Raw genomic sequence first — 9,644 nt, 5'->3', positions numbered from 1 at the left:
GCGGACATTATCTGTTCCGAGAAGCGAACAGTTTTCCGAGAGCGAAGCTCGAGGAAAACTGTGAGCTTCGAGGAGCAGATAATGTCCAAGGACAAATATCTGAGCATATTTTTAAAGTCAAATGGAGGCTATTGTGTTTATTATCCTTCAAATATTTTTCGCAACATGCGGGAATCTCGCGGGAATCGGCAGGATCTGCCATTCTGTCATATGTCAATCACGTCAAAGTTTGTCAGTTGGCTTCCAAAATCTCCACGTCAGATTTCGCTTCAGGTCGAAAGCGTTTGTTTGGGGAAAAGGTAAAACATTTGAAAGGAAAGTAAACTTGTTTAATTCCGTGAAAGAGAAAAGCAAGATACAAGTGGCGGATAAGGTTACAGGGAATCTAACTACCTCTCGAGGACAAGCTAAAGATCACTGAAAGCGAAAAAACTGTAAAGTATCGCATTCCGAAAAAAGTCGGTAAACTGCCGTCGACGAAACAGCCGGCGCTTTGTCGTTCTCTTCGTTTATGTCGTGTTCAATTGGAGCAGCACTTTATATCGAAAATACAATTGTGGAATTTGCTAGCCGAAAACGACCTGTGAAGAAATCGAAGCTGAACCTGCAGTCGGATACGACGCCACCGGTTGTTTTTGCTGGATTCCATCAAAGCGCTTTCTTTGCTAACTTGACATTGAATGGAGCCAGCAACGAAGTCGTTCACAATCACTGAGGATTAAACTTGTTGCTTGAGAGTAGGACAAGCTGCTTCTCTTCGTAGAGAATTTCGACATCTCGGGGTATCATGGCTGGTTTTTGTTTCGTGGACGAGATTTTATGTTCGTTAGCGATCTCGACCAGGTGAGCATTGATAGCATCATTTACCGGCTTGAACTCTGTCAGTAATGGCACTGAAATTTATGTTTTCGTTATTTAAATTCTTTATATCCAGGCCAGCACGAATTGCTCTCATTGAATTACAACTGTAATATTTGCCGTCGTGTGAGCGAGCTTCGAGCTTATTAATTAAACTCGTTTAATAGCTTGTTGATGGCTTTTTCATTTCGCCAGACTGAAAGAAAACCATAAATACTCTTAAATGAGATGGGCTAAAACTTTTCGCCTTTCATATTTTTCAGTTTTACCACATTTTTAATTCAAGGACTGTTAAACAGAGTTCAAACCAAGAGAAAATGTCGCAAATACGAGCTTGAGTGTTTCAACATTTCGTTTACGAACAGCTTACCGTCAAAAACGTTTAGAGCGTATGTTGTTTTCTGGTACTGGTTTATCGACGTTTATCTCTTCTTCTGTCACAAAAGCAAACCGTTCCCCCATCTTGACATTCATTTTAATTGCAAACTTGACACTCCTTGAAGGTTTTGAAATTGGGGAATATCACTTGGGGAATATCCTCGGATATTCCCCAGTTTTAGCTGGGGTATATTCGGTCACGTGAGGCGTTTAGACCAATCGCACGCGAGCGAAAATATTTGATGGATTATAAGCATTGATATTACAAAGAGAAATTTGATGCTGATCACTGTTACGGCTTAAAAGGTTAATTGGAACACATAGAGTGGAATTTATTAAAATCGTGTCGCTGTAAAATTAGGGAGTCAATGAGAGAGGTCAAATCAAAGTTAAAACCCTTAAGCTTCTAAGCCAGGATTTTTTTTTTTGGGGGGGGGGGGGGTACGCAAGTAGTACCACATGTGATGTTGTCAGCTGGTGTAGCAGGGAAGAGCTTGGAATGCATCCCTAACTGAGTGCAATGGAACCAAGTTGTCAGATTTATGCTAAAAGGGCCAGAGTTTTTACTCCCAAAATCAGAGTAAAAATGGCTTGCACACCATATGCTTCCCTGTGATGAAAATGCCCACTTTGCTCAAAGGTGAGTAACGTAAATGGAACAGGGGAAGTCTAAAAAGGTTCACTTTTCAGCTAAACCTGCGGGGGTTTGCAGATAGAATGTTAGCATAGTAAGGGTTTTGATACACTATGACCATTGCTTTACTGCCGGAAAAACTTAAGCACAAAAATTAAAACTAATGTCCGACGTTTTGATGTTACTTCCATCATACTCTTTCTTCGTGGTTTGAATGGAAACAATAAACAATATAATCGACATTTTGTTCCTTTTGCACTTATGTTTTTCAGTACTGAAATAATACTGACCCCATCCCCGCTAAGCTATTTACATAAGCAAAAAAAGAAGCGTAGAAGAAGAGATTTGTTGAGTAATTTAACTATAAAAAGTTGCGACAAAACTGCAAAGTCTAAAAAATTTAAAACCATCTTGGTTAAAAGTTTAAAAAAGCGTCGACGTTTCGACGTTCGCTTAAGGTCATTCCCCTGTTTTGCAGTGCGCAACTCTACTGCGCACAATGGCAAAATAAAAAAATTACGCTCATTTCTAGCTTACTACTGAGTATCACTCAATCTGACTTGCATCTAACGACAAAATTCTTAATTTGCATTTTGCGCGGAAATTAAGGTGTTTTGATAAGACTCGCAGTCCCTTCGAGGAGAAACCAGTTTTGAAGCTCAATTTACCACTGCTTTGTGAAATATCTGCAAAACCAACCCGGTGAACCTATTTTCTCTTTTCATATTTCTATATTCTATTTCAATATCGTTTGCCAACTACCGTGAAAATTTAAGGAAAATCCTAGTGTTAGAAATATCAAATTTCGCGTCTAATATTTAGCCAATGGACATTTTGGCCTACCTTCAGAGGTAACGAAATAGATTATGTTGTTGAATATCTCAGTAGTACTGGTTAGGAATAGTTTTCAAACAGATTTCACATTGAAAATGATTTATGAACAGTGAAAATTCTGTGAAATGAGCCGTTAACTGTTCTCTTCAGAAAATAATTCCTGTTTTTGGCAAATGCTCTATTATAGTCCTTTTTGTACAAACATGCAGAAATTACCATATTTCAATGCTTCGTTGCTGAAGAACAAGCATGGTGACCCCCTCTTTTTATTTCATTTTTGCAGTTTATATATAGTAAAGCACATATGGGCAAAGTTTGGAAAAAATCTGAGTGTAGGCTCTATTTTAGGGGAATGACCTTAACGTCACTATCAAGTCAACAAAAAGTAAAATGAGAACGAATATAAATGTAAGAATTCCTAAGAGACACGAATATATGTGATGATATTAAAGTATTCGCACGCAGAGTCACGTAAAGAGTTTGGTGCGAATAGAGTCTTTCTGAGTATTTAACCCAGGGTTAAATTCCTTAATGAAAAGCATCTCGAAGATTAGGCAATCGAACTTTGATCTACATTTCTTTAGGACGGAGAATTGCTTGTCAACCAAACCAGTCTTCGATAGGGCGACGTGTTGCTCAAGGTGTTTAGTCAGTTACTCATTAGTCCTTTCACAATTGTAAACTGTCAGCGCTCTTGTTTACTCTCTTTTTTTCTGAGGAAAGGTTTGTTAAACAGCTGATTAAACCAGGCAATTCTTGTTGCGTGATTGGCATAATAGACAAAGGGAAATTACCTACAGATGTCTTCCAGTTAGCGAACCAAATAAATAAATAGGCGTGTGGAATAGCTCTATGAGTTAAACGTACGACATTAATTCTGACAGCTAGTCAAGAATAGTTTATAACTGTAATTTTTGTGCAGCGTGGTATATTAACAGCTGCCTGAGAACGCAGACGTATTTCGAGTGGAGAGACGCGGCTGCTGGAAATTACGTCTGCTTTTGCATACTACCTGACAGGATCTGGCAGCTGATTTGAAGAAAGTCACTGGAGGGGATACAATTTACTTCAAATGTCTAATTTGAAATCGGGATTCTTCTTCTTGCTAATCGTTTTATTTCATTTAACATTCACGTAGTGACCCTATTTCCAATAACACTTCTGAAGTTCCTTTAAACTGAGAAGCCGATTTCTGTGAAATATACATGGCATGTTATGACATGTCTATTCACTTACTTGATATAATTGATTGTCTGCTACCAAAATACGAGCGGATTAAAAAAAAATTACAGTTTGCGCCCCGAAACTTTGGAACACTGTTTGTTTGGAAATACGACGTTCCAGTACATTTTTATTATTTAAGAAAAAACTCAAGATTTTCCTTTTTACTAAATTTATTGAAAATAACTCTTTATCATTTTTTTAAATTTTAGATTCCAGTTTTTTAGATGTTTTGCTAGTCTTAGTTTTGTAAAGCGCCTCGGGCAAAAAATGGATGTGAAAGTTATTTAAAGAAACTATTAATGTTGTTATTATTATTGTTATTATTATTATTATTATTTATTATTATTTATTGTTTATATATTGTTTATTTTTTTCCTTTTCTTTTTATCAAGTGGAACTGATTTTAAAATGCCGAATTTCATTTTTTTAAAACTTCATGACATTTGGGTTTTTTTCTTTTTCTTTACAAAAATATTATTGCTTGAAAATGTTATCTTTTTTTTTAATCAAAATGAAATGTGAATAGGTTTTTAATAGCTCTTTTTTATATACTTTTAACTTGTAAATAGCAATTTGTGTGGAATATTTTAATAAAGAATTATTATTTTTTTTAAATTATTATTATTATTATTATTATTATTCAAAGTTTGATTCGTGTGCGGAATATTAACCAAGGTGTGACATGTATTACTACAATTTTAATTCTTAAAACTCGTAGTTCGATTGTTTAGCCACACGTCTCTTGGGAGATATTTCATTTCGCCTGAGTATTTATTCAACGTGTGTCAAGGGCAGGATTAGTTGGGGTATCGAATGGTCTTTGCGAGTATTTGCGGGCATGCGAGCAGTGTGTTTATTTTTGCGAGCATGCGAGCAGTGTGTTTATTTTTGCGAGCACGAGCAGGTGACAAATTTTTCTTCTAGCAGCGAGCACTTTAGTGAACCATAGGGGCCAGTTGTTCAAAGGCTGGATAACTTTATCCTGTGGATAAGTCACTATCCAACAGTTTCAATCTGTGCAAAGATTTCAGTATTTTCTCTTGTACAAGCCAATATGCACACTCTAACCAGAGTTAAGTTTGGGAGTGTACGAAAACCTTGGACAGCGTTTAACGTGAAGTATATTTTAGCCCTTGAATAGTGCCTTATCCAGCGGGTTTTTTAAGTTATCCGGGCCTTTGAACGACTGGGGCCAGATGGCGAGAAAATTAAATGCAGATGATAAACAGCAAACACTTCGAATATTTTGTAAATTTTCCACTAGCCAAAATGTCTCTTTTATTTAAAATAGTGTACGTTGTTTTGCGCCAAGAAATAGCTAATAATCTGGCTGACACCTCCAAAACAGAACAATAGTTACAGGCTGAACTGTTGAAGAGAGACTGAAGCCAGAGGTAAGGATGTTTCAACCTTTTTGTTTTAACCATATCATAACTGATTTATCGTTAATACATCTATAAAGTAACTACAAAGGAGGATTAACGAAATTTCGAGCAATCGAGCACATGTTAACGAGAATGCGAGCATGCAAGCAGTTGCAAAAATTTTGCGAGCACGAGCAAGCGAGCACCCGTGTAATTTTTGCGAATTTAACTTAATGCACGAATTATTAACCCTGCATGAAAAGATATCCATTTTAGAAAGCAATATAACAAAACGCTTGGCGGTATTCACTCATTTGTTTTTCTAAAAACAGCAGCAATCCCTTGTTTGCTAACCAGGAAGATGGATTCATATGAGCGGGTAAGGAGATTAAACTAAAGTAAATCACTAGACGTCAATACAATAGATGCCTTATTGGATATTTCCCACCAACAAAGCCATTAAAACTACTTTAGTTAACGTCGTAGAATACGCCAACTCCCTGTCTGCCATATTGACTTGGAACGGCTCACGCGCGTTACTTTATATAGACCTCTTGGTTGAAAAAGCAGCATTTTTGGAGTTATATAACTGTAAAAAAAAAAACGGTCCGAACACTATAATCAAGCAAGAGTTAACAACCATTTCGTACATTATCACGACCTTCGTCCAAGTTTTTTTTAGAAACATGTTTTATCTAGATCTTCAACAACAAATAACAACACGTTATTACAACAGAGAGTTACAAGTTAGTTACATACCTACCCGCAAATAGCTAAAGCTATAGTCGAGGAGGGTAGGTATGACTATACAACGATAAATGCAAATAAATTTGGTGTTTACAAATTGAGAGCATGCAGCAACTAAAATATAAGTTAAATAAGTGAATAGACACAAGTGAGTAGTGAAAGTGAATAGACAAAACAAAAAAGGATTCGCAAGCTGATAGAAATTACAGGATTGTTACAAATTTACAAACTTTTCATTATTTCAAGAATTAAAGAAGGTGCAAGGTAAGCATTTTCTTTTTTTTAAATGTTGATTAGTATTTTATGTATTTGTTTTTGAATAATTTTCTGCTGTCAGACTTTCGAATATTATCCGGTAAAGAATTCGACAGCCGTGCGCCAAATCGAGAAAATGAATTCTTTAGTTGATCAAGACGTGAAGACATGATATAAAATTTGTCGGCGGTTGCTGACCTGGTGTTGTAGAGAAATGTATATCTGAGACATGTTTAAATAAATTTTGAAACTCTAAATTACATGGTGCTAGAAAAGACCTCTAATGAGGCCTACCAAGCTTTGGGGATTGAAATTATTCTGGATAACCAGAAAAACATTGTGTGCGGGATTCTTTATAGACAACACAATTCTCCGGAATCTTTTCAATCATATTCTGACGAAGCGGTTTACGGTATTCTATCTGTAGGAACCTATCATTGAATATTCTTAAATGTTTACGAACCGCAGGTGATGTGCAGTTCAGGTTTGTAAAAGAATGGTTCGGATGCTATAATTTCGTCAAGATTTAGCCGAAATATTTTGGTGTTTTCTAGTTCAAAATGTTAGACTTATTAACAATAATATGAGTCTGGTAAGGAGATACATACGAAGACAGCATGATCTGAAAACGAGAAAAACAGAAGTTTTGAGTTCGCCCTAGGCTTAGAGAAAGGAGCTTTCTTCGTATGTATCTCCTTACAAGCAACAAAACTAGCGAAAAATGGCAACGAATTACCAGAGTTCTATCCATGGTTATTGAAGGAATGTCGAAAAGAGCGCCAAATGATACCGTTTAAGCGCGCTTTTTTAAATTCACCGGGGGCACGTCCCAGGTACATCTGCACTACCACTGCGATGCACCTGGGTCGAAAAATCACGTCAACCGGCGACTACAACGCAGGTGATCGCAGGGACTACATATGAACTTTAAACATGCCACCCTGAAGAAGGCAGCACTACCGAAACGTCGGTGAATATCAACCTAACTTAATAGCGTTACAGTATGCTAAAACCTTTTGTATCAGCTACATATGAGAACCAGACTGAAGCTGAACTCAAGTCAACTTCGCAGGCTTGCCGGCAGCAAAGGCCTGCGATGGTTGTTGTTGGCGATGAAGTATGTTCTCATATGTCGGAACAGTACCCCAGGCAGTACCGGCGGCTGTGTCGCAGGTTCGGCGGCATATGAGAGCCAGACTTTACTTTAACCCTACCTAATTGTGCTTCGCTTTGTTATAGGAAACATGGCAGACAGAGCGAGGGAAGCCTGTCAGACTCTGCACGCAGGAAACAACTGAGCCCCGGCTAATAGTTGCGTAAGTTGATAGTTTAGCGATGGACTAACTAAAGGTTTAGCTATTTTACACCCCCAAATTTCAGTTCCCTCTACTGAATTGTGTTGCTAACGTCTGGACACTTTAAAGAATTACATCTATTAAAAAAGTCTTTTCTTGGTTTGCAGTGGATCGCAGTCGTTTTGGTCTGTGGATAACCGTGATCGCCATTATCAAGGCAGAGCTAATGAACAAGTAGGCTGAGTCATTTTAGTAACGCATTAACTTATTCCCAGCTTACTACTTATGCTACGTTTACACAAAAGAAGCGCGATGATTTCATACTGCGTTGACTTTCCTCCCAGGAAAAACGTTTCGTTTTTAATTACAAACAATTTTTTAAATGATATCATGATGACTTCAGAATCGCGAGCACCTATCTAGGTTGAGATAATCTTTTTCTATTGAACTCTGCAAAAGTGCCACAGGTTGGTGTCTGAGTGGGCGGAATAATAGAATGAAGCCGGCCAGGAGTCATTGTTGCCCTTGAGTCTCTAAAAACGTACTCAAGCTATACGAGAGTTAAGGAAAACGAAAAGCATACCAGAATAAGAGACTTAAGGACGCTGCCTACTAATACTGACCGAAGTATTTTTGCGCGGTTTATGACTGTGCAAGGGCTATGGAAATCCAAAAAGAAAATTGGGGGTAACCACGCATTTTTAGAGATAGTCAAGCAACAATTATTCTAAAAAGCAGTAAAATACAAATCAATGTATGACTTTTGTTTTTCCAAATTGAAGCTTTATTATCTCTGAATTTCCCCAATTTTCTTGGATACCAAGAGCACTTGCTAAGTTCTGCTCTCCCCGAATAGTTTTAAACCTCGCAAAAATATCCCTGTATTAGTAGGCACCACCCATAGAAAACCCGAGTATCACGAGAGGCGCAGAACGTATGCGCAGTAACAATAGTAGGCACCATCTGTAAGGGTTGAGTTAATTTTTAAGACAGCTTTTGAGTATATTGGACAAATGCTGTCCCCTTCATGTTGAACTTCGATTTCCCGTTCAACGAAGAATGCATGATCTTTGTAGGCAACATTTACTAGGGGTACATCCTTGGAGACCAGGGCGACGAAAGTTACTGACATCTCCGGCTGGGTCTCCGAGGATGTTAGGAGCAGACAGAAGGTGAATATGTTCAGTTATAATATTCATTTCGAGTGTGTTTCGGTTGTCGCTGTCTGAACAACCTTTATCGCTTGACTGAAACGTCAAAATCTCTCCCTTTGGGAAACACTAAAAATGCTTAAGTCCTGTTTAAACGGTTTCAACATTTGTTTCAACATGCGACGTGCGTTCAACACAGTTGTTGAACCAAATGTCGGGGGCGTTTAATTTGAACAGGTCGTTCAACATTGTTAAAAGCGTAAAAAGATGTTGAAAGCTTGTTGAAAGTGTGTTAAATCAAATTTAAATTGGTTTAAACATTCATTCAACATCGATTCAACATTTCCTCTGTTCTTGAAAATGCTGAATTGGGTTGAAGCCGTTTGAACACACCGTTCCTCCAACATATACCCAACATTCGTTCAACTTTTGTGGAACGAATCATGGGCAAATGTTGAAACCGTTTAAACGGGCCTTTATGCGTTGTGGTAAAAAAGTTTGCTTCATGAACATGAATTAGAACTAACCCGCCGTTCTTGTTGTTTTGTTTCTTCATCACTCCCAGCCGGAAGACATGACTGGCCAACAAGACGTATTGCATGAAGAAATTCTGCTTGTCTTAATTTTTCTGATGCTCCTCCTGCTGTCAATCTTCTATCTGTAGAGAGAACTTGAAAGTAAAAACCAGCTCGATGACACAGGAAAACATTGAACGCTAATTTTTTTGAGAGAAAAGAAACGTTAATTAAGATTGTTTAGTATTGTCATGGAGCAAAGCACAGATAGTAGTCCAACAACGTGAACAGCTAAGGTTAAATATCGTTTATTATTAAAAGTTGACTCATTGGATAACGCAGTTCCAGAGTTTTGTCACAGAGAACGCCTTTTAGGTCAAAGACTGAGT

Source organism: Pavona decussata, unplaced genomic scaffold (genome assembly GCF_977016875.1).
Source record: "Pavona decussata unplaced genomic scaffold, jaPavDecu1.1 SCAFFOLD_130, whole genome shotgun sequence".
Lineage (NCBI taxonomy): Eukaryota > Metazoa > Cnidaria > Anthozoa > Scleractinia > Agariciidae > Pavona > Pavona decussata.
The sequence above is the reverse complement of the archived record's forward strand: the minus strand, read 5'-3'. Positions refer to the sequence as shown.